The sequence below is a fragment of the Bufo gargarizans genome, chromosome 2 (assembly GCF_014858855.1).
Source record: "Bufo gargarizans isolate SCDJY-AF-19 chromosome 2, ASM1485885v1, whole genome shotgun sequence".
NCBI classification, from domain to species: Eukaryota; Metazoa; Chordata; class Amphibia; order Anura; family Bufonidae; genus Bufo; species Bufo gargarizans.
In genome coordinates, this window is record NC_058081.1 from 603,707,840 (window position 1) to 603,732,855 (window position 25,016).

Here is a 25,016-nt window from a genome sequence, read left to right on the forward strand (position 1 = left end):
TATAGGGTGAGAAACCAACCCGCAGTAGCTTATAACTAGGACGAAACACGGACATGGGGATTCGTGATCGAGATACCAGAACAGCACAAGATTAAATTATATATTTAATCGCCTTAAGGGCGCACTAGATATAACACAATATACACAGAGAATATATACAGTGGTCGGAGGTTACAGATTCAGGCGATATTGGTACAACAGGGTTAAGCAGAGCAAAAGTCAGTTACCGGGTAAGATGAAAGTTCCTTTGGGTTATAATGGTGGAATAGTCCTTGGCTGCAGTCACGTGGGGGCAGTGAGGTCAGCTGGTTCCTGGTCTCTCCAAACACATTCGCACGATGTAACCCCCTTCAGAAAAGACACCGCTCGCTGGCTTGCACAGGCTTATGACCTCTAGCTGGCTGCTCTCCTCCCCGCCTATGGGTAGGGTCCACCCCTCCTTCTCTGGTTATGCGTTTTTGAGGGACCGCGCGTTCCCTATTCAGGAGGTCATACCTCTTCAATCTCGAGGCATCCAAGGTTTCTGACACAGGCAAGTAAATCAGGTCCCCACTATCAGTACACTAAGGCACCTGTGGGATAACAGAAAGTTGGCATATAGTGAAGCACTGCAGGTGCCCCGGCCGGGATGGGGGCCCGCCCCAGAATAACATAACACCGGGCCCCGCTCACTGTAATAGTAATATTCATATGTGAACAACTTGAAATCCTCTGCGATCCTCTCCCTCTGAGCTCTCTGCACTCACAAACTCAGTAGCAGGCCGGGCAGCAGCGCAACTCACTGACGTCACGCGCCTGCTCCTCCCACTTTATGAATGAAGTAGGAGGAGCAGAGGCGTGACGTCAGTGAGTTGCGCTGCCGCCCGGCCTGCTACTGAGTTTGTGAGTGCAGAGAGCTCAGAGGGAGAGGATCGCAGAGGATTTCAAGTTGTTCACATATGAATATTAGTATTACACAGTGAGCAGGGCCTGGTGTAATAGAATACAGTGACTGCACCGGGCCCGCTGCCATTACAGAACCAGATGCCGGTGTTCCGTTTACTCAGTGGCGTAGCGTGGGTAGCCAGCACCCGGGGCAAGCCAAGTATTGCGCCCCCCCCCAACCTGTGACCACGCCCCCTTTTTTTTTTTTTTTTTTTTTTTTTTTTACAAATAATGTAGTAGATGTCACCTGCAGTCCTATGTAACACCACAGATAACACAGTAATAACTCTCTGTGTACAGATACTGTAGTAGATGGGTGTGAGGCCCCAGAATTCAGGACACACACAGTGTGACCTCAAGTCTGGGGCCAGGCTGAGGCAGTGTGGGACAAATTCTATATACCCCCTCCCCCTACCCTACCGTGAAACAGATATTTGGATGGACAATGGACATAACATACATTGCTATGAAATATACAGGAGAATACAGCACCATACCTGTTACATCCAGTGACATCTCCTGTGATGTAGACTTTCCTCAACGTCCTCATTCGGAGATAGGACCATCATGACACCTTCTTTCAGCCACGTCTCGTCTCTGCAAAGTTTCGCAGAAAATGTTTTAGATGCCTCACTTTACTATCATCCTCAGATAACAGACGTCCCCCTTCCCCTGTAGTGCCCATAAGTATAATGCTCTCTGTATAACTATAATATATAATGGCCCCCTCTGTATTATTATTATAATGACCACCTCTGTAGTATTATAGTAATAATTATGGCCCCCTTCAGCCCCTCCAGCATACAGTCCTGTGTAAGATACAACACTCCCCCTGCCCCACAACAGTGCCATCCACAGAGCCCCCATAACAGTGGCATCCACAGAGCCCCCATAACAGTGCCATCCACAGAGCCCCCATAACAGTGCCATCCACAGATCCCCCATAACAGTGCCACCCACAGATCCCCCCATAACAGTGCCATCCACAGATCCCCCCATAACAGTGCAATACACAGATCCCCCCATAACAGTGCCATCCACAGATCCCCCATAACAGTGCCATCCACAGATCCCCCCATAACAGTGCCATCCACAGATCCCCTCCATAACAGTGACATCCACAGATCCCCCCATAACAGTGCCATCCACAGATCCCCCATAACAGTGCCATCCACAGATCCCCTCCATAACAGTGACATCCACAGATCCCCCCATAACAGTGTCATCCACAGATCCCCCCATAACAGTGCCATCCACAGAGCCCCCATAACACCTTTTGGTTCAAAATATTTTTTTAATTGGCTATTCCCCACCCCTCTTGTAATTGTCCCGCTACTTGTGGGCGCGCGGGAATGAGTTGAGTCACTTCGGTGGGCAATCCCGTCCTGCAGCGCGTGATCCCCATAGAAGTAAATGGGAGCATACCGCGAATGCGGCCCCCCGCTCCCATTCATTTCTATGAGGCCGACGGAAATAGCCGAGCCAGAGCTCAGCTATTTTCGCCGGCCCCATAGAAAATGTATGGAGGGCGGCTGCGCATGCGCAGTGCGCCCACCTTCACTATCGGGGCTCCGTACTCAATATAGGTGCAGGTCCCAGTGGTGGGACCCGCACGTATAAGACAATGGGGGCATATTCTAGCGATATGCCTCCATTGTCCATGATAAGAGCACAGAGATTATGATGGTGAATCAGCCTGTGTGCTCCCCAGCTCAGCTCATCAGGTGCAATCACGTCACCACATCTCGCCTGCTGCTGGGAGCAGGATGTGCTCCATTCATCGGGGGAATGGGACTAGGTGAGTATAACTTTTTTTAAATTTTATTAAGAGGGGCACTAAGAGGACATAACTACTGTGTGGGGACACTAATAGGACATAACAACTGTGTGGGGGCACTAAGTGGACATAACTACTGTGTGGGGAAACTAATAGGACATAAGTACTGGCTGGGGACACTAATAGGACATAAGTAATATGTGGGGGCACTAATAGGACATAAGTACTGTGTGGCGCACTAAGAGGGCATAGCAACTGTGTGGGAACACTAAGAAGACATAACTACTGTTTGGAGACACTATGGGGACGTCACTACTGTGTGGGGCACTAAGAGAACATAAATACTGTGTGGGGCACTAAGGGGACATAACTACTGTGTGGGAACACTAATAGGACATAAATACAGTGTGGGTGCACTAAAGGGATGTCGCTACTGTGTAGGGACACTAGGAGGACATGACTACTGTGTGGGGACACTAATAGGGCATAAATACAGTGTGGGGGCACTAAGGCGACGTCTCTACTGTGTGGGGACTCTAAGAGGACATAACTACTGTGTGGGGGCACTAAGTGGACATTACTGCTGTGTGGGGCACTACGAGGACATAACTACTGTGTGGGGACACTAAGAGGAAATAACTACTGTGTGGAGCACAAAGGGGACATAACTACTATGTAAGACAAATACTGTGTGGGGGCACTAATGGGACGTCGCTACTGTGTGGGGCACTAAGAGGACATGACTACTGTGTGGGGCACTAAGAGGACATGACTACTGTTTGGGGCACTAAGAGGACATGACTACAGTGTGGGGCACTAAGAGGACATGACTACAGTGTGGGGCACTAAGAGGACATGACTACAGTGTGGGGCACTAATAGGACATAACTACTGTGTGGGGACACTAAGGGGACGTCGCTACTGTGTAGGGGCACTAAAAGGACATAACTACTGTGTGGGGACACTAAGGGGATGTCGCTACTGTGTAGGGGCACTATGGGGACGTCACTACTGTGTGGGGCACTAAGAGAACATAAATACTGTGTGGGGCACTAAGGGGACATAACTACTGTGTGAGGACATAAATACAGTGTGGGTGCACTAAAGGGATGTCGCTACTGTGTAGGGACACTAGGAGGACATAACTACTGTGTGGGGACACTAATAGCGCATAAATACAGTGTGGGGGCACTAAGGTGACGTCTCTACTGTGTGGGGACTCTAAGAGGACATAACTACTGTGTGGGGGCACTAAGTGGACATAACTGCTGTGTGGGGCACTAAGAGGACATAACTACTATGTAGGACATAAATACTGTGTGGGGGCACTAATGGGACGTCGCTACTGTGTGGGGCACTAAGAGGACATGACTACTGTGTGGGGCACTAAGAGGACATGACTACAGTGTGGGGCACTAAGAGGACATGACTACAGTGTGGGGCACTAAGAGGACATGACTACAGTGTGGGGCACTAAGAGGACATGACTACAGTGTGGGGCACTAAGAGGACATGACTACAGTGTGGGGCACTAAGAGGACATGACTACAGTGTGGGGCACTAAGAGGACATAACTACTGTGTGGGGACACTAAGGGGACGTCGCTACTGTGTAGGGGTACTAAAAGGACATAACTACTGTGTGGGGACACTAAGGGGATGTCGCTATTGTGTAGGGGCACTAAGGGGACATAACTACTGTGTGGGGGCACTAAGGGGATGTCGCTACTGTGTAGGGGCACTAAGGGGACATAACTACTGTGTGGGGGCATGGGGGCACTAAGGGGACATAACTAGTGTGTGGGGGCACTAAGCGAACGTCGCTACTGTGTGGACAGTAAAGGGAAATAACTATTTAGTAGGGTACTAAGGAGGCCTACTGAGTGATGGCACTGAAGGAGGATTGGGCATGTATAGTTAGGCGTCGGGTGGAGTTGGAGGCATGACTTGGTGTAAAAAGAATTGTAGCGACACTGCTGCTGTTGTCCCTCCTTAGGCCTTTCACAAGGTCGGGAGGTCTTGGAAAGGTGAATACAACCTGTTGCTCCTGTTATCATCCGTTTCAGGCCGGGGAGTGGATGACTGTAGTGTTATTCAATGAGACAGAGCAAAGGATGTGCGTTGCTCTGCCATGTGGCAAGTGAGTGTTCACACTAGTGGAGTGCCGAGTTGCCGACGGTACATAAAATCCCTCCCTTCACCCAATTTTGCTAGGATATCCAGGGTGATGCAGGGGCCCTGATTCTAAAAATTAAAGTGGTTTGCCAAGATTTAGATATTGATGACCTGTCCTCAGGATTAGTGTTGAGCGAATCGAAGAATTCAGACCGAAATTTAGGAAAACTTCAGTTCACAATCAAGTTGAATTTCCTTGCGCTTTGTGGTAAGAAATCAGTTTTTCCTGAAATGGCGGCTGCACGTGTTACAAAGTGAAAGTAAGAAGCCTGGGAATGCGAGATCACCCATAATGCTGTGCAGCCAGCCAATCCGCAGATCCGCCATCCATCAGCCCTATAAATGCCTCATCCAGCGCGGTCTCCACCATTGTCCTATGAGCTGAGCATAGGAAGAGACGTGACAAGTGCGCATGCGCTAGGGACAGTGTAGGGACAGCTGCAAACTGTTAATAGGACAGTTTTGGAGAGGTTGACTGCAGGGAGAGTATCACAGTGTGCATCGACATTCAGACTTAATCTGTTCGCTTAGTGATAGTTAGTGTGCCTCAGTATTAGGGTACATTCACACAACCATATTTTTGGGTCTGCATAAAAATTGCGGAACGGGTGTGGTCGGACCCATTGATTTCAATGGGGCCGCAAAAGATGCAGACAGCACACTGTGCAGGATTAAACGATATATATATATTTTTTGCAATAATGCCGGATTATACTCAGGGGCGTAGCTATAGGGGGTGCAGAGGTAGCAGTTGCTACTGGGCCCAGGAGCCTGAGGGGCCCAAAGACCCTTGTGCCACATAAGAAGACACTGATATTATAGAAAGTGTATGCAAGTTACACCTCTGGCTGAACAGAAGGGGTTAGGTTAAGAATTTGGTATGGAGGAGGAAGGGGGGGGGGGGGGTGCAGTTTCAATTTTTGCCTCATGCAGCACGAAGGTTTGAGGGAAGGGAGGCCCAAGCTGAACTCTTGCACCAGGGCCCATGAGCCTTTAGCTACACCCCTGATTATACTGTATAATGTACCTTTAATGTTGGATTATATATATATATAACCTGCACCAGTGCTAAGTTATACTATACATAATGTACCTTTGGTGCAGGATTAAACTCTCTCTCTTTCTCTCTCTCTCTCTCTCTCTATATATATATATATATATCCTGCATCAGTACTGAGTTATACTATATATAATGTACCTTTAATGTTGGATTATTATATATACAGTACAGAGCAAAAGTTTGGACACACCTTCTCATTCAAAGAGTTTTCTTTATTTTCATGACTATGAAAATTGTAGATTCACACTGAAGGCATCAAAACTGTGAATTAACACATGTGGAATTATATACATAACAAAAAAATGTGAAACAACTGAAAATATGTAATATTCTAGGTTCTTCAAAGTAGCCACCTTTTGCTTTAATCACTGCTTTGCACACTCTTGGCATTCTCTTGATGAGCTTCAAATGGTTCACCTGAAATGGTTTTCACTTCACAGGTGTGCCCTGTCAGGTTTAATAAGTGCGATTTCTTGCCTTATAAATGGGGTTGGGACCATCAGTTGCGCTGTGGAGAAGTCAGGTGGATACACAGCTGATAGTCCTACTGAATAGACTGTTAGAATTTGTATTATGGTAAGAAAAAAGCAGCTAAGTAAAGAAAAGTGGCCATCATTACTTTAAGAAATGAAGGTCAGTCAGTCCAAAAAATTGGGAAAACTTTGAAAGTGTCCCCAAGTGCAGTCACAAAAACCATCAAGCGCTACAAAGAAACTGGCTCACATGCGGACCGCCCCAGGAAAGGAAGACCAAGAGTCACCTCTGCTGCGGAGGATAAGTTCATCCGAGTCACCAGCCTCAGAAATCGCAGGTTAACAGCAGCTCAGATTAGAGACCAGGTCATAGCCACACAGAGTTCTAGCAGCAGACACATCTCTAGAACAACTGTTAAGAGGAGACTGTGTGAATCAGGCCTTCATAGTAGAATATCTGCTAGGAAACCACTGCTAAGGACAGGCAACAAGCAGAAGAGACTTGTTTGGGCTAAAGAACACAAGGAATGGACATTAGACCAGTGGAAATCTGTGCTTTGGTCTGATGAGTCCAAATTTGAGATCTTTGGTTCCAACCACCGTGTCTTTGTGACGCAGAAAAGGTGAATTGATGGACTCTACATGCCTGGTTCCCACCGTGAAGCATGGAGGAGGAGGTGTGATGGTGTGGGTGTGCTTTGCTGGTGACACTGTTGGGGATTTATTCAAAATTGAAGGCATACTGAACCAGCATGGCTACCACAGCATCTTGCAGCGGCATGCTATTCCATCCGGTTTGCGTTTAGTTGGACCGTCATTTATTTTTCAACAGGACAATGACCCCAAACACACCTCCAGGCTGTGTAAGGGCTATTTGACCATGAAGGAGAGTGATGGGGTGCTGCGCCAGATGACCTGGCCTCCACAGTCACCGTAACTGAACCCAATCGAGATGGTTTGGGGTGAGCTGGACCGCAGAGTGAAGGCAAAAGGGCCAACAAGTGCTAAGCATCTCTGGGAACTCCTTCAAGACTGTTGGAAGACCATTTCAGGTGACTACCTCTTGAAGCTCATCAAGAGAATGCCAAGAGTGTGCAAAGCAGTAATCAAAGCAAAAGGTGGCTACTTTGAAGAACCTAGAATATGACATATTTTCTGTTGTTTCCCACTTTTTTGTTATGTATATAATTCCACATGTGTTAATTCATAGTTTTGATACCTTAATGAGAAGGTGTGTCCAAACTTTTGGTCTGTACTGTATATATATATATATATATATATATATATATATGTAAGGAAAAAGTCCAGCGGGAGCACCAACCCAGGTGTGGGTGCAGGGTCCAACGTAGGGCAACGGCAATCCCCAATAATATAGGTCAAAGAAGTAGGACGCTTTATCACAATTCCGGAGTGCAGTCCTACTTCTTTGACCTATATATATATATATCCTGCACCAGTACTGAGTTATACTATATATAATGTACCTTTAATGTTGGATTATTATATATATACATATCCTGCACTAGTACTGAGTTATGATATATATAATGTACCTTTGGTGCAGGATTATAATGTCCAGTAATAATATCAGCAGGAACGCCTCACAGTTTGAAAGCAAAGCAGTCTGTGAATCCTTTTCTGAGCCATGTCCCGCCCCATACATCCGTCACGTGATCGCCCGGTTGTCTTGGAAACGGATAGTAACAAGGAAGAGGCTTCCACCTGAGTAACTGACTATAAGCAGAAGAAGTCGTGGATCAGGTACCGGGAACCCTGTGTCATGTATACAGTATAGTTTTATGTGTAGCAGCATAGTGCTATATTACCTAATGCATATACCCCGTATTACTCTGCAGTTCTCTCATTATATCTTATCCTATACTAATTATATCATCATAGAAGGTAAATGCCGTTAATGGTATAGCTGTTGTATGTATATATTTCTATTGCATTATTGTATCTTACTATATAATACAAGTAAATAGTATGCAGTCTATCAACAGTACTGATTTATAAAGAGATTTACATTGCTTATGATTGGCACTCTTCAGAACAGAGCTGCAGTGTAAAGCATGAGGGAGGTGCAGAGCTGAGCTTCAGATAAGACATGAGGTGGATTGCAGACTACTTCATCCTCCAATAGACAGTGCAGCTCAGCTGCAGTCACTGATCATAGCTTCTTAGGCTACTTTCACATTTGCATTTGTAATTTGAGTATTGAGATCCGGCAGAGGATCTCAATACTGTAATTAAACGGATCCGTTTTGATTTTACACATCAGGATGCATCAGTTCCGTTAGGATGTGGTTGTGTGAAATCAAAATGGAAAAAAACGGATTTGTCACTACGTACATCGAAAGTAAATTGGTGACGGATCAGTTTTTTTAGGCTCCTAAAAAAATGGATCCGTCAACATTGACTTACATTGTTTTCAATGCCAGATCAGTTTTTTTCAGTTTTTATGACCGGACACAAAACCGCAGATTGCAGAGGTTTTGTGTCCTGTCACAAAACAGAATACTGCCAGAACGAAAGACATCCTAATGATCTTAAGGGTCCATTCACACGTCCGTTTTTTCTTTCCTGATCTGTTCCGTTTTTTGCGGAACAGATCAGGAGCAGATCTGGACCCATTCATTTTCAATGGGTCCTGGAAAAAATCGGACAGCACAATGTGTGCTGTCCGTTTCCGTTGTTCCGTTCCGCATGTCCGTTTAACTATAAAACATGTCCTATTCTTGTCCGCAAAATTCGGATCCTGGTACAATACAAAGTCAATGGATCCGCAAAAAACGGAAGACATTTGGATGTCATTCCGTATGTCATCCGTTTCATGCAGAATCCGTTCCTGGAAACAGATAACAAATTTTTATTTTATTTTATTTTTTCAATTTTTTTTCAAAGAAATCCAAACAACTTTATTTGATTATTGAACTTTATACATGTTTCCGGTTTTTGCGGATCCGCAAAAAACGGCTGACATACGGAAACATTTTCAGGAACAACGGATCCGCAAAAAACGGACCGAAAATCGGGATATAGGAAAATACTGACGTGTGAATGTAGCCTAATACCGGAAAACAACAACGGAAGTGTGAAAGTAGCCTTATGGAGAAGACCAAACAAGCACAAGGCTGATAAAAATCAGCTCCATCTGTCAGGAATATAATGAGGAACATTTTGCAGCTTTACAGGAGACTTTATCTCAGCTTTATCCAGAACGGCGCACAGACGTTGTCACATAGAGTGTGGGCGGGGCCATCAGCCTCAGAACATTTAGGCCCCTTTCAAACGAAAGAATTCCACACTTCGGACTTGCAGCGTGAGTATGCGACAGCTCCCGTCCTGACCTCCCAGCACTGGGACGGGGGTCGCATAGCATTGTATTGATTTATTATGATATGTAACCCTTACAGTGCTGGAATGTATTGGATAACACTGAGATAATGCTGTCAGTGTTATCCAATACATTCCAGAACTCTAAGGCCCCTTTCACACGGGCGAGAATTCCATGTGGGTGCAATGCGTGAGGTGAACGCATTGCACCCGCACTGAATCCGGACCTGTTACCTTCAGTGGGGCTGTGCAGATGAGCAGTGATTTTCACGCATCACTTGTGCAGCATGCTCTATATTCTGCGTTTTTGACTCAATGCAGGCCCCATAGAAATGAATGGGGCTGCGTGAAAATAGCAAGCATCCGCAAGCAAGTGCGGATGCGGTGCGATTTTCATGCATGGTTGCTAGGAGATGATAGGGATGAGCAACCCCGGACCCCATCAAAGTCTATTCACTGTATTATTTTCCATTATAACATTGTTATAAGGGAAAATAATAGCATTCTTAATACAGAATGCTAAGTAAAATGTGCCTTGACGGGTTAAAAACAAAACAAAAACATAACTCACCTCATCCACTTGATCGCGCAGCCAGCATCCTCCTCTCCTGCAAAAGGACCTTTGACGTAATCGTGGTAAGCGTGGTGACGTCAGTGCAGGTACTTCTGAATGAAGATAGAAGATCCTTCTATCTTCATTCAGCAGGACCTGCACTGACGTCACCACGTGGTGAGTGCGATTACCTCAAAGGTCCTTTTGCAGGTGCTCAAAGAAGAAGAAAAAAAGACGATAAGGTGAGTTATGTTTTTTTTTATTTTTTAACCCTCAGAATGCTATTATTTTCTCTTATAACAATGTTATAATGGAAAATAATATAATCTACAGAACACCAAACCCAAACTTCAGTGAAGAAGTCCGGGTTTGGGTCTGGGTACCACATTCAGTTTTTTCTCACACGCATGCAAAACGCATTGCATTCGCGCAGAAAAAACTGAACATCGGAACACAATCGCAGACAATACTGACTGCAATTGCGTGCCTACTCGCGCGGGTTTCCCGCAATTCACCCTAAACGCATTCGGCCCTCACCCGCGACACCCCTGTGAAAGAGGCCTAAGGGTTACATAGCATCATAAATCAATATAATGCTATGCGACCCGTCAGTGCTGGGAGGTCAGGACGGGAGCTGGCGCATACTCACACTGCGAGTCCGGAGTGTGGAACCCGCTCGTCTGAAAGGGACCTTATGCCAGAAGCTGGTGTAAATGATGATTGACATCTATGGAGGATGCACTTCATTTATACTGCACTTTGTTATTAAAGAAATGCCTCCTCCGTCAGCGCAGGGCCCATCAAGACTGGAGAAGCACACACCGGTCGTAATAATTCAGCATAAATGTCTCTTCCGGCAGTCTGTGCGCCAGACTCCAGCTCGGACGTAGGTTTCAGGCATCATTTACGCCAGTTTTGGGAGTAAATGATGAATGTGCTAGAGACTATGGCCTCACTCACACTCACAATATCGCCATGCCCCTTTTCGGAAACTGGTCAGAGTGGCGTAAAAGCACCAGTTGCGTCAAAATTTTGTAACAATGGTGTTTAAAAATTTGCAAAACCCCGTTGTGGCAATTTCTGATGCCAAAAACACAGTGTAGAAGGATGATCAGCATCGCACTGGCCCAGCAGAGCAGGGGAGGATCCTCCGGTGGGCCATCTGTTACATGACCTCCTGTCCGCTGCCCATTTACAGTGCTGTGAGCATAGCGCCGATTAGTTATAATGCCCAGGCCCTTCAGCAGTGCTGCCTATGTGTTTTTGCGCTGCTCATTGAGAGTAAGCAGAGAGGAGTGAGGGGCGGATGGATGCGGAGCCAGGTCAGCCTCAGGCAGGACTGTGTTGCTTCTGTGTGTGTGTGACAGTGATGATCACATGCGCGCACACATACAGGAGACTAATTTGCTGCCTGGGGGTGGGCCAGCCTGGGAGAGCTGCAGACATTCCCGAAAGTGGCATAAGTTAAAGGGTGCATTCACACGACCGTAACTGTTTTGTGGTCTGCAGATCCGCAAAATTAAATGCAGTTCATATGCATCCTGACTTTTCACTGTCCCATTGGAAAAATGCCTATGTTTGTCCTCAAAACAGACAAGAATGCAACATGTTTTATAATTTGCGGAGCAGCCACACCGATGCAGGCGGCACACGGATGAGATCCGTGTGCTGTCTGCATTTTTTTTTCCGGCCCCCAATGCACATGCACTATCCGTGCGGCTGCCGAGACAGATCCAGACCCATTCAACTTGAATGGGTCCGTGTTCTATTAGCACCGCAAAAAAATTGAACATGTTCTATTTTTTTGCGGTGCGGAGGTACGGAGAGAAACTCCACGGCAGCACTCCGTAGTGCTTCCGTGGGGTTCCGTGCCGCCATTCCGCACCACACCTTTAGGATTGCAGACCTATTCAAGTGAATGGGTCCACATCCGTGATGTGGTGCACAAGCGGCCAGTGCCCGTATAGTGTGGACCCGCTGTTTGCCTGGTAAGTATGGCAACTGTTCTGTGGTTGATGTAGATTCTGCTACATTATCTGTACTCAAAGAGCTATCACTGTGTTATATGTGATGTTACATTGGGCAGAAAGTAATATCTACTACATTACTTTTACTCAGAGAGTTATCACTGCGTTATCTGAGATGTTACATAGGACTGCAGGTAACATTACTACATTATCTGTAGTCACAGAGTTATCACAGTGTTATCTGTAGTGTTACATTGGGCAGAAAGTAATATCTACTACATTACTTTTACTCAGAGAGTTATCACTGTGTTATCTGAGATGTTACATAGGACTGCAGGTAACATTACTACATTATCTGTAGTCACAGAGTTATCACAGTGTTATCTGTAGTGTTACATTGGGCAGAAAGTAATATCTACTACATTACTTTTACTCAGAGAGTTATCACTGCGTTATCTGAGATGTTACATAGGACTGCAGGTAACATCTACTACAATATATGTATTCAGAGAGTTATCACAGTGTTATCTGTAGTGTTACATAGGACTGCAAGTAGCATCCACTACATTACTTGTACTCAGAGAGTTATCACTGTGTTATCTGAGATGTTACATAGGACTGCAAGTAACATCTACTACATTAGGGCTCATGCCCATGAACGTAAGGGCTCCGTTCCCGTTCTGCGGACTGCAACTTGGGGTCCGCAATGCACGTGCACCGACCGCAGGGCGGATCGCAGACCCATTCTTGAATGAAGTCTGTGATCCACATCCGACAGTCCGCACTGCAAAAAAGTAGTGCATGCACTACTTTTTTGCGGTCCGGAGGCACGGCTAGAAACACCACGTAAGCACTACGTAGTGCTTCCGCAGGGTTCCGATCCATGCTTCCACACCGCATCCGTGATGTGGGGTGCACACGGCCGGTGTCCCGTGTATTGCGGACCCTCCATATGCGGGCAGCAATACGGCCACGGCGGGGCAACGGCCGTGTGCATGAGCCCTTACTTGTACTCAAAGAGTTACCACTGTGCTATCTGAGATGTTACATAGGACTGCAAGTAACATCTACTACATTGTCTGTACTCAGAGAGTTATAACCGTTATCTGTGGTGTTACATAGGACTGCATGTAATATCTACCCCATTATCTGCTTTCTCTACATTGCTGTGTCCATCAAATTATCATCTTGCTACCAGTGCAGCTTATTAATTCCTGCTGGAATTTAGGCCATAAATGTCCGATTAGTGGGCGTCCAGTGTCCCCGCCGATCATCACACTGAAGGGGCCACGGTGCTCCTATGACTTCTGCATCCCCGTCATCCATGTACATATGGCTGGATCTGGGTTCGGCACAGCCGTCATATAGAGGAGCCATTGTGTCTGAGTGAATAAAAAAAAAAAATGGGGCGCATGACTTGCCTAATGCTGAAGCTCCTTTCCCTGTAATGTTTGGGGGGGACCTGGATTGCAGACCCTGTGATCAGTTTTGCGGTATGGCAGGGCACAATACAGTTTGGGTCAATGTTCATGTGTTAAGCCCTAGAAAAAGAACAGTTGAGAGTCCGTCCGCATGTAAATCTGCAGCAGCAAAATCACCCCAAGTCATGCCGCTGATTGAAAATCTGCACTGCTTTTCATACTGTGAATTTTATTCTATGCATGTGGAGGAGATTTCTTAGAACTTTATCCACTTTGCAGTTGCCGAAACACCGTAGATTTTCCGCCATAGATTTGCGTGCGACAAATCTTCAGGGTTTATGTCCTATGTGGACATACCCTAATATTTCTATGTAGCTATAGGGTTCCTCGAGTGGGCCCTGGGTATATAAATCCCCCCCTTTGTTTTTCAATTCTTTGCCAATTTCAATATCTCTACTTGCTGTCGGTGAATGGGAGCATTCTCCTTTCTAGCCCTGATACTTTGGGGACCAGTTGTTTACCAGCCACTTGGGAAAGCAGCAGAATATGGAGATGGAAAAGGGATAGAGTGATGTAATAATTGCACAGTATTGATGCTCACAATAGGATGGATAGACAGTCGTCGGCCAGACATGTGGAGAGCCCCAATGTGATGTTTGCACTGGAGCTTTAGGATATCCACGAGCCGCCTCCTGCTACAAGGAATAAGGGTTGTGATACAGCCCCACAGTGAAGCAACCACGTATGAGGGTTATAAGCAAGGATGAATGCGCCGGTCACACAGTCACAGGGTTAAAAATGGCTGTAATGTGACAAGAAGATGATCTGATGGGAAAAGACCGTTACTTATCAAAAGGACTCATTGTGGGATAAACGTCACTGAAGGCAATTTCCTAAAACATAACTTTTAGGCTAGGTCTACACGAGATGGATTTTTCTGCGACTGTTGCGTCGCAGTCGCAGCATGTTGCATGTTGCAGTGCGACACCATAGACTGCCGTTATAAAAATTGTCGCGCGACATTAGTGCAACAAAATGTTGCACTACAAATGTTGCAGTGTAGTTGTGTCGATCGTCGTGTAGACCTAGCCTTAATCTACATACTATAAAAATTCTAATGAATCAAGCAGCCACAGGCTGAATGTGATACCTATAGAGCAAAAAGCTGTCAAAACAATGGACGGTTAGCAAGAGTCAGGGGTGGGATACAACAAGATATACTATAGCTGTCCCTAATTTCGCCCTTATCCACACTGCTCAGCCCAGAGATACACCTAAAAGGTAGATATACTCTGTCCACGTGCCTAGGACGGTTAGCAAAATACAGGGACAGGACGAGAGGCTATCCCCAACAGGTTCTAAGGAATGCTTTCCAGAACACTGTAGGACGGGAGCAGAGTACCCTTTTGGTTCCTAAGGAACCTGATCCTGTGGGGGAAGGGGGGGGGGGGGAGTTATTAGAATTATCTCCACTTATGATACTGAAAATCGAAGAATAAGGGCGATAATAAATACTGGCCAATCCTCCTAATGGATCCGGACGTGGCTAATGTGGTGTCACCACGCCCCAGTATCACCTTTAGATGTGGTAGATGCATGCGAGACCGGCTAGTTCATAGTCATTTTTCACGTCAGGCCCCACTGGGTACCTGGATAGACAGGAAACCACTTTCCGTTGTGGCATTTCTCGTGGTTTCCTTATCTATCTCCCTATATGTACATCGGGTCTACCAATCAAGGTCTTGCCCCCCCCTAGCACTACTATTTAAAGGGAACCTGTCACCTCTACTATGCTACCCTCACTGAGCGTTTCTAAATGTTCATTGTGTTATCTCAAACATATAAATGACACTTTTTTAATTTTATTTGCAGACGAATTCAATAAGTATTATGCATTTTTGTACTTCCTGCCTTTTATGCAAATTAACATACAAGAGTCATATCTTACTTATGTGACCAGAGAAGAGTCATATTTTAAAGCTCTGACTCATCTCAGGTTAATTTGTATATGTATCAAATCGTTTTTTTTTACACAATAAAAGCACCCAGAGCTATGGGGACTGGGTATTGTGGATGTGCTAGTGGTCATCTAACAACCCATTTCCTCAGCTCTATACCCAAAATCCAGGTGACAGGTTCCCTTTAAATGCAGCTCTTTTCCCTGGCAAAATGGAGCTGTCTGTTTGCCCCCTGGAGCCCCCCAGCTGCGCATCTGTTATCTGTGAGAGGATATGACTTCATCCGGATCAAGTGTTTTCCTCATTATAGGAACAATAAGCATTGTATATTGGTTGCCTTTATACTATCTGTTAAATTTTTTGGTACTTCATCGCAGATTAATGCTGGTCTGGGGCGCGCCAGTATTTCGTTTATCATTCCCTATTTATGTATACGGCATCTAATTGTAATATTATCTCATATGTTGATGATAGTTTTGAGAGCGTGATATTTTATTTGTTAATAGTTCCTAGAGAGGACCCTATCTGGGAAGGGTTTTTAATATGACAACCACTTATGCCTGACCGGCTACTAACCACTCTTGTCCCAGACTAATAAAACGTAACTTTTACTTTCAAGAAACTTTATCAATGAACAACTATATGCGGTGTGTATGGGTAAAAGAGACATTTTGAAAAAGAAATGGGAAACGTGGCTGAAACAATTCCCTAATAATTAAAATCGATGAAACATATGCCAAGGACTGGTCAATCAAGATGTCACTCGGCAAGAAGAGGCATATACTGTTACCTTCTTGTATTTTATTGTTTTGTATGTTATACATTTTATTAGTATAATTGACTTGACTCAACAAATAAAATATAACAACCACTTATGCCTAACCGGCTACTCACCACTCTTGTCCCAGACTAATAAAACGTAACTTTCACTTGTTTTATTAAAACACGTGAGAAAAAGCTGTAATAAGTGAGGTAACTAAAGGATTAGAAACACTGTACCCCATGAGAGATGCTATGAATGATTGATAGGTAACGCGTATAGGCAGGCGGGAGTGCACTAGCGCCGCTCTACCTACCACCACCGTCCCTGCTGTATTCCTTAGCCTATTCTACTGTGCCTGATGTCTACTAAACCCCCATACTTGGGTGTAAATTATGGTATAGACCTGTTGGCAATGAGTGTTTTGCATCAAGCACACAGATTTTAGCCTAACTCAATGGAGTGCAGCAAATGAAAACCTAAATTCTGCCCCCCCCCCCCCCTCCCAACATGTTTCAGGGGTATCAGGCAGACTTGAGTGTCCAACGCTGGTGTAGAGAATTTATAGGCTACTCTCTCACTACCTGTGAGAAAAGAGCCAATCCTAAAGGGGTATACAGCTACCGGCTTAGTTTTACCCTATAGGGGTAGATGTTGTTGCTATGACAGGCTCGCAGCGTCACCCATAGGGGGGAGGTCCTGTATGACCTGCTGTGCAGTAGTGATCGCTGCATGAACTTACCCTCTGTGCGTACCTATTATTTCCCACTGCGCATGCGCTGGAACTTAAAAGTGAAACAGCAGCAGAGAATGATACTGCGGCTGCGCCTGTACTTAGTTCGTATATACTGAAAGTTTGTATGCGCATGCCGATTAACCATTGCGCATGTGGCAGAACTGAATAGTAAGAAAGCCGACAGAAGGTACTACTGCGGCTGCGCCCATACTTTGTTTGTATGTACCGATGGTTTGTACGCGCATGCGCTGGGACTTCATAATTAAAAACATTGTAGGGCAAGTAGTGCGATTGCGCTTATACTTAGTTCATATATGCTTAACTTTTATATGTGCATGCGCGTGCCAACTAGTCACCATTGCGCATGCAGCAGAACTTAAAAGTAAAGTGGCGACAGAGAACACTACTACGACTGTGCCCATACTTTGTTCGCATATACCAATGCATTATATGCGAGTGTGCTAAGACTTCATAGTTGCAAACGTAGTAGGGCATGTAGTGCGATTGCACCTACACTTAGTACTTATTCCATCTTTATGGCGCCTTGCGTATTTAAGGAATACACAAGCGATATGTACGGTCTCACCTATAAGATGTATTGGTACCTTTGATGCACAATGGCGATCCGAGATGCTTACAATTCTGGGGTGTGTGCAAAAAAAAACGTTAGGAGCACGTAGAGGAGATCTAGACCGAATTATCCTACAAGAAGAGAGGAGGTGGATTTACAGCCTCAGCCCTAATGGCCTCAATGAAGGCTTTACCTATTCATCATTTCTCTAAGATGAAGACAGCACAATATACTTTGTAGTTAAAAATAGAATATACTGTGAGCACGTACGAACGCTGGTTTACTTACTAATTGCCAGTAATGATTTGGTGGGCATCAAATAGAGCCCATAGAGGTAGTTGTAGTTGGGTAAAAACAAACTCGTATTAATGTCAATTACATATATGAGCTAAAAAGACAGTGTGGACGCGATGTATGACTGCTGGCGTAATGCTGCAAACCATCGTAATCATAACTATATAACTAAAAAATAATACTGTCTCAAAAACTAGGAGATATTAAATTGGAGTCTCTCAACCCTATACGACTACCAGCACAATATAGTGTATATACTTAAAGACCTCACAAAGAGATAGAGAAAGGATGTAGTCCTAAGGGGTGTGTACATTGAAGGTATAGCTGCTAGAATAATGTATGATGCATACACCAATATTAAAATACTTACACAGGCATAATAATCGCAATATATCACAGTAGGAAATAAGATAATAATCGCTGGATACCACTGCAGAGAACAAGATCATGCGCAGGCGCAAGGCGCCATAAAGATGGAATAAGTACTAAGTGTAGGTGCAATCGCACTACATGCCCTACTACGTTTGCAACTATGAAGTCTTAGCACATGCGCCTATAACACATTGGTATATGCGAACAAAGTATGGGAGCAGTCACAGTAGTGTTCTCTGTCGGCACTTTACTATTAAGTTCTGCTGCATGCGCAATGGTGACTAGTTGGCACGCGCATGTGCAAATAAACGTTAGGCATATATAAATTAAGTATAAGCACAATCACACTACTTACCCAACGTAGTTTTTTAATTATGAAGTCCCAGCGCATGCGCGTTCAAACCATCGGTACATACGAACAAAGTATGGGCGCAGCCGCAATAGTACCTTCTGTCGGCTTTCTTACTATTAAGTTCCGCCGCATGCCCAATTGGTAAATAGATAGAATAAGTACTAAGTGTAGGCGCAATCGCACTACATGCCCTACTACGTTTGCAACTATGAAGTTTCAGTACATGCGCATATAACTCATTGGTATATGAGAACAAAGTATGGGCGTAGCCGCAGTAGTGTTCTTTGTCGGCGCTTTACTATTAAGTTCTGCCGCATGCTCAATGGTGACTAGTTGGCACGCGCACATAAATGTTTGGTATACACAAACTAAGTATAAGTGCGATCGCACTACTTGCCCTACGATGTTTTTTTAACTATGAAGTCCCAGCGCATGCGCGTACAAACCATGGGTATATACGAACAAAGTATGGGCGCAGTCGCAGTAGTACCTTCTGTCGGCTTTCTACTATTAAGTTCTGCCACATGCGCAATGGTTATTAATCGGCACGCGCATACAAACTTTCGGTATATACGAACTAAGTACAGGCGCAGCCGCAGTATCATTCTCTGCTGCTGTTTCACTTTTAAGTTCCAGCGCATGTGCAGTGGGAAATAATAGGTACGCACAGAGGGTAAGTTCATGCGGCGATCACTACTGCGCAGCGGGTCATACAGGACCTCCCCACTATGGGTGACGCTGCGAGCCTGTCATAGCAACAACATCTACCCCTATAGGGTAAAACTAAGCCGGTAGCTGTATACCCCTTTAGGATTGGCTCTTTTCTCACAGGTAGTCTGCCTGATACCCCTGATGAAGCCAGAGTAGCTGGCGAAACATGTTGGGGGCAGAAATTAGGTTTTAATTTGCTGCACTCCAGCTAAAATCTGTGTGCTTGATGCAAAACACTCATTGCCAACAGGTCTATACCATAATTTACACCCAAGTATGGGGGTTTAGTAGACATCAGGCACAGTAGAATACGCTAAGGAATACAGCAGGGACGGTGGTGGTAGGTAGAGCGGCGCTAGTGCACTCCCGCCTGCCTATACGCGTTACCTATCAATCATTCATAGCATCTCTCATGGGGTACAGTGTTTCTAATCCTTTAGTTACCTCACTTATTACACCTTTTTCTCACGTGTTTTAATAAAACAAGTGAAAGTTACGTTTTATTAGTCTGGGACAAGAGTGGTGAGTAGCCGGTTAGGCATAAGTGCTTGTTATATTTTATTTGTTGAGTCAAGTCAATTATACTAATAAAATGTATAACATACAAAACAATAAAATACAAGAAAGGTAACAGTATATGCTTCTTCTTGCCGAGTGACATCTTGATTGACCAGTCCTTGGCATATGTTTCATCGATTTTAATTATTAGGGAATTGTTTCAGCCACGTTTCCCATTTCTTTTTCAAAATGTCTCTTTTACCCATACACACCGCATATAGTTGTTCATTGATAAAGTTTCTAGACACCATGTCTATAATGTCTTAGATTTTTTGAAAATTTTCTGTTTTCCAGTTTTAAAGGGCTTCTGTCATCCCACTAAAGTCATATTTTATTTTTGGGCTAGTTACATTCCTTATAGTGCGATATATGAGAATATAATGGTGTTACTTACTTTCATTCAGCCGTTTCTTATAAAAACGAAGTTTTATAATATGTAAATCAGGTCTCTACCAGCAAGTAGGGCGTCTACTTGCTGGTAGCCGCCGCAAAAAACCGCCCCCCTCGTCGTGTTGATTGACAGGGCCGGCCGCGATCTCCTTCTCCGGCCGGCCCTGTCAGCATTTTAAAAATCGCGCGCCTCTGTTCATTCGGCGCAGGCGCTCTGAGATGAGGAGGCTCGTCTCCTCAGAACTCCCTCAGTGCGCCTGCGCCGATGACATCACCGAAAGAGAAGACGTCATCGACGCAGGCGCACTGAGGGAGTTCTGAGGAGACGAGCCTCCTCATCTCAGAGCGCCTGCGCCGAATGAACAGAGGCGCGCGATTTTTAAAATGCTGACAGGGCCGGCCGGAGAAGGAGATCGCGGCCGGCCCTGTCAATCAACACGACGAGGGGGCGGTTTTTTGCGGCGGCTACCAGCAAGTAGACGCCCTACTTGCTGGTAGAGACCTGATTTACATATTATAAAACTTCGTTTTTATAAGAAACGGCTGAATGAAAGCAAGTAACACCATTATATTCTCATATATCGCACTATAAGGAATGTAACTAGCCCAAAAAAAAAAGACTTTAGTGGGGTGACAGAAGCCCTTTAAGGGGAAACGCGTTGGTCCAGTGCACGGTGTGTCACAAAGTGATAGGGCTGTGCTAGGACAGGTTAGCCTAGGCTCGTGGACAGAGTATATCTACCTTTAAGGTGTATCTCTGGGCGGAGCAGCGTGGATAAGGGCAAGAATAGGGACAGATGTATCATATACCTATCGTCTGTCCCAAATGTATTCTGTCCTAGCTTTTTGCTAACCGTCTTATGTTTTTGACAGTTATTGTTGCGCTACAGATACTCCAACGTTCTTGCTGTATTAAGGGACACTGTATGTGGTGTTAGAAAGTGATAGAGCTGTATAAGGACAGGTTAGCCTAGGCACGTGGACAGAGTATATCTATCTTTAAGGTGTATCTCTGGGCTGTGCAGTGTGGATAAGGGCGAAATTAGGGACAGCTATAGTATATCTTGTTGAATTGTCCGAGTTGTATCCCACCCCTGACTCTTGCTAACCGTCCATTGTTTTGACAGCTTTTTGCTCTATAGGTATCACATTCAGCCTGTGGCTGCTTGATTAATTTTGGATTTATATTGTAGATTAAAAGTATGTTTTAGGAAATTGCCTTCAGTGACGTCTATGCTAAATTAGCAATTTTTCCTTGGGACATCTTGGTATTCAGTGAATTCAGTGGAATAAACCATATGATGCACATAAACTGTATTGTAACAGAACACAGGGACGGTTACCTCTGATGCAGATATTGTGTAGTGTTTGTCCCTTTAATGATCGGTATAGGACTGTGATGGCTAACCTCCGGCACTCCAGCTGTGGTAAAACTCTGATTCCCAAGATGTACACTTGCTCGGCTGTTCTCAGAGCTCCATAGAAATCTATCACTGGTATAGGACCTGTCTGGCCAGTCTGACAGCCTGTGACAGGGCATTCTGGAGCACAGCCACAGCACAAGTGAAAATAGTGACACCCAGCTTCCTAAACTCAACAACTGAGGAGCTTATAGTTACTGGAGATGTTTCATTTTTAAGAAGCTTTGCTTAAATTCTGGCTATTTACTTAAAGTTCACATTAGCACCACTAGAGGGAAACATTTTTCCACGTTTATATGTTTTCCTTTTCTTTCAATCATTACAAATGCATCTCTTATACAACTAGAGCACCTGTCAGCCCCCTACAACTACTCCATTCAGCCCAGACAACTAGAGCCCCTGTCAGCCCCCACAACTAGAGCACCTGTCATCCCCCCACAACTAGAAGCCCATTCAACCCCGACAACTACAGGCCGTCAGCCCCCTACAAGTAGAGCATCTGTCAGTCCCCTAAAACTAGAAGTCCATTCAACCCAGCCAACTAGAGCCCCTGTCAGCCCCCTACAACTAGAAGCCCATTCAGCCCCAACAACTAGAGCCTCTGTCAGCCCCCTACTTTTAAAGCCCATTCAGCCCCGACAACTAGAGCCCCTGTCAGCCCCCTACAACTAGAAGCCCATTGAGCCCCGACAACTAGAGCCCCTGTCAGCCCCCTACTTTTAGAGCCCCTGTCAGCCCCCACAACTAGAGCACCTGTCATCCCCCCACAACTAGAAGCCCATTCAACCCCTACAACTACAGCCCCTGTCAGCCCCCTACAACTAGAGCATCTGCCAGTGCCCTACAACTAGAGCATGTCAGCCCCCTACAACTAGAGAATCTGTTAGCCCCCTACTACTAGAAGTCCATTCAGCCCAGACAACACCTGTCAGCCCCCTACAACTAGAGCATCTGTTAGCCCCCTACAACTAGAAGCCCATTCAGCCCCAACAACTAGAGCACCTGTCAGCCCCCTACAACTAGAAGCCCATTCAGCCCCTACAACTAGAAGCCCATTCAGCCCCCTACAACTAGAGCCCCTATCAGCCCCCTACAACTAGAAGCCCATTCAGCCCTGACAACTAGAGCCCCTGTCAACCCCCTACAACTATAGCACCTGTCAGCCCCCTACAACTAGAGCATCTGTTAGCCCCCTACAACTAGAAGCCCATTCAGCCCGACAACTAGAGCACCAGTCAGCCCCCTACAACTAGAAGCCCATTCAGCCCGACAACTAGAGCCCCTATCAGCCCTCTACAACTAGAAGCCCATTCAGCCCTGACAACTAGAGCCCCTGTCAACCCCCTACAACTAGAGCACCTGTCAGCCCCCTACAACTAGAAGCCCATTCGGCTTTGACAACTAGTGCCCAGTCAACCCCCTACAACTAGAAGCCCATTCAGCCCTGACAACTAGAGCCCCTGTCAGCCCCCTACAACTAAAAGCCCATTCAGCCCCGACAACTAGAGCCCCTGTCAGCCCCCTACAACTAGAAGCCTATTCAGCCCCGGCAACTAGTGCCCCTTTCAGCCCCCTACAACTAGAAGCCCATTCAGCCCCGACAACTAGAGCCCCTGTCAGCCCCCTACTTTTAGAGCCCCTGCTAGCCCCCACAACTAGAGCACCTGTCATCCCCCCACAACTAGAAGCCCATTCAGCCCCTAAAACTAGAGCCCCTGTCAACCCCCTACAACAATAGCCCCTGTCAGCCCCCTACAACAATAGCCCCTGTCAGCCCCCTACAACAATAGCCCCTGTCAGCCCCCTACAACAATAGCCCCTGTCAGCCCCCTACAACAATAGCCCCTGTCAGCCCTCTACAACAATAGCCCGTCAGCCCCCTACAACTAGAGCCCCTGTTAGCCCCTTACAACTAGAGCCCTGTCAGCCCCCTACAACTAGAGCCCCTGTCAGCCCCCTACAACTAGAACCCCTGTAAACCCCCTTACAACTAGAGCCCCTGTCAGCCCCCTATAACTAGAGCCCCTGTCAGCCCCCTACAACTAGAGCCCCTGTCAAACCCATACAACTAGAAGCCCATTCAGCCCCGACAACTAAAGCCCCCGTCAACTCCCTACATCTAGAGCTCGTGTCAGCCCCCTATAACTAGAGCCCCTGTCAGGCTCTTACAACTAGAGCATCTGTTAGCCCCCTACAACTAGAAGCCCATTCAGCACAGACAACTAGAACACAAGTCAGCCCCATACAACTAGAGCCTCTGTCAGCCCCCTACAACAAGAAGCCCATTCAGCCCTGGCAACTAGAGCCCCTGTCAACCCCCTACTTTTATAGCCCCTGTCAGCCCCCTACAACTAGAGCCCCTGTCAGCATCTTACACTAGAAGCCCATTTAGCACAGACAACTAGAGCCCCTGTCAGGCCCCTACAACTAGAACACCAGTAAGCTCCCAACTCAGCCCCTAAAACTAGAGCCCCTGTCAGCCCCCTACAACTAGAGCCCCTGTCAGCCCCCTTACAACTAGAGCCCCTTTCAGCCCCCTTACAACTAAAGCCCTTGTCAGCCCCCTTACAACTAGAGCCCCAGTTAGCCCCCTACAACTAGAGCCTCTGTCAGCCCCCTTACAACTAAAGCCCTTGTCAGCCCGCTACAACTAGAGCCCCAGTTAGCCCCCTACAACTAGAGCCTCTGTCAGCCCCCTACTACTAGAGTCCCTGTCAGCCCCCTTAAAATTAGAGCCCCTGTCAGCCCCCTACAACTAGAAGCCCATTCAGCTTCGACAACTAGAGCCCCTGTCAACCCCCTACAACTAGAAGCCCATTCAGCCCGACAACTAGAGCCCCTGTCAACCTCCTACAGCTGTAAGCCCATTCAGCCCCAACAACTAGAGCCCCTGTCAGCCCCCTATAACTTCAGCCCCGTTCAGCCTCTTACAACTAGAGCAACTGTCAGCCCCCTACAACTAGAAGTCCATTCAGCCCTCTTACAACTGGAGCCCCTGTCAGCCCACTACAACTAGAGCCCCTGTCAGCCCCCTACAACTAGAAGCCCATTCAGCTTTGACAACTAGAGCCCCTGTCAACCCCCCAACTAGAAGCCCATTCAACCCCAACAACTAGAGCCCCTGCCAGCCCCCTATAACTACAGCCCCAACAACTAGAGCCCCTGCCAGCCCCCTATAACTACAGTGCTCTTACAACTAGAGCACCTG

At 46.1% G+C, this 25,016-nt stretch overlaps 1 protein-coding gene across 1 annotated transcript in view; it reads left to right on the top strand.

Moving 5' to 3' along the window:
• Nucleotides 1-25,016, top strand: part of SPA17 (sperm autoantigenic protein 17) — a 102,178-nt gene that overhangs the window by 18,207 nt on the left and 58,955 nt on the right. Inside the window, exon 2 of the mRNA XM_044281971.1 lies at nucleotides 8,003-8,169. The gene's annotated coding sequence lies outside the window, so the exon portion shown is untranslated. The remainder of the gene's footprint in view (nucleotides 1-8,002; nucleotides 8,170-25,016) is intronic.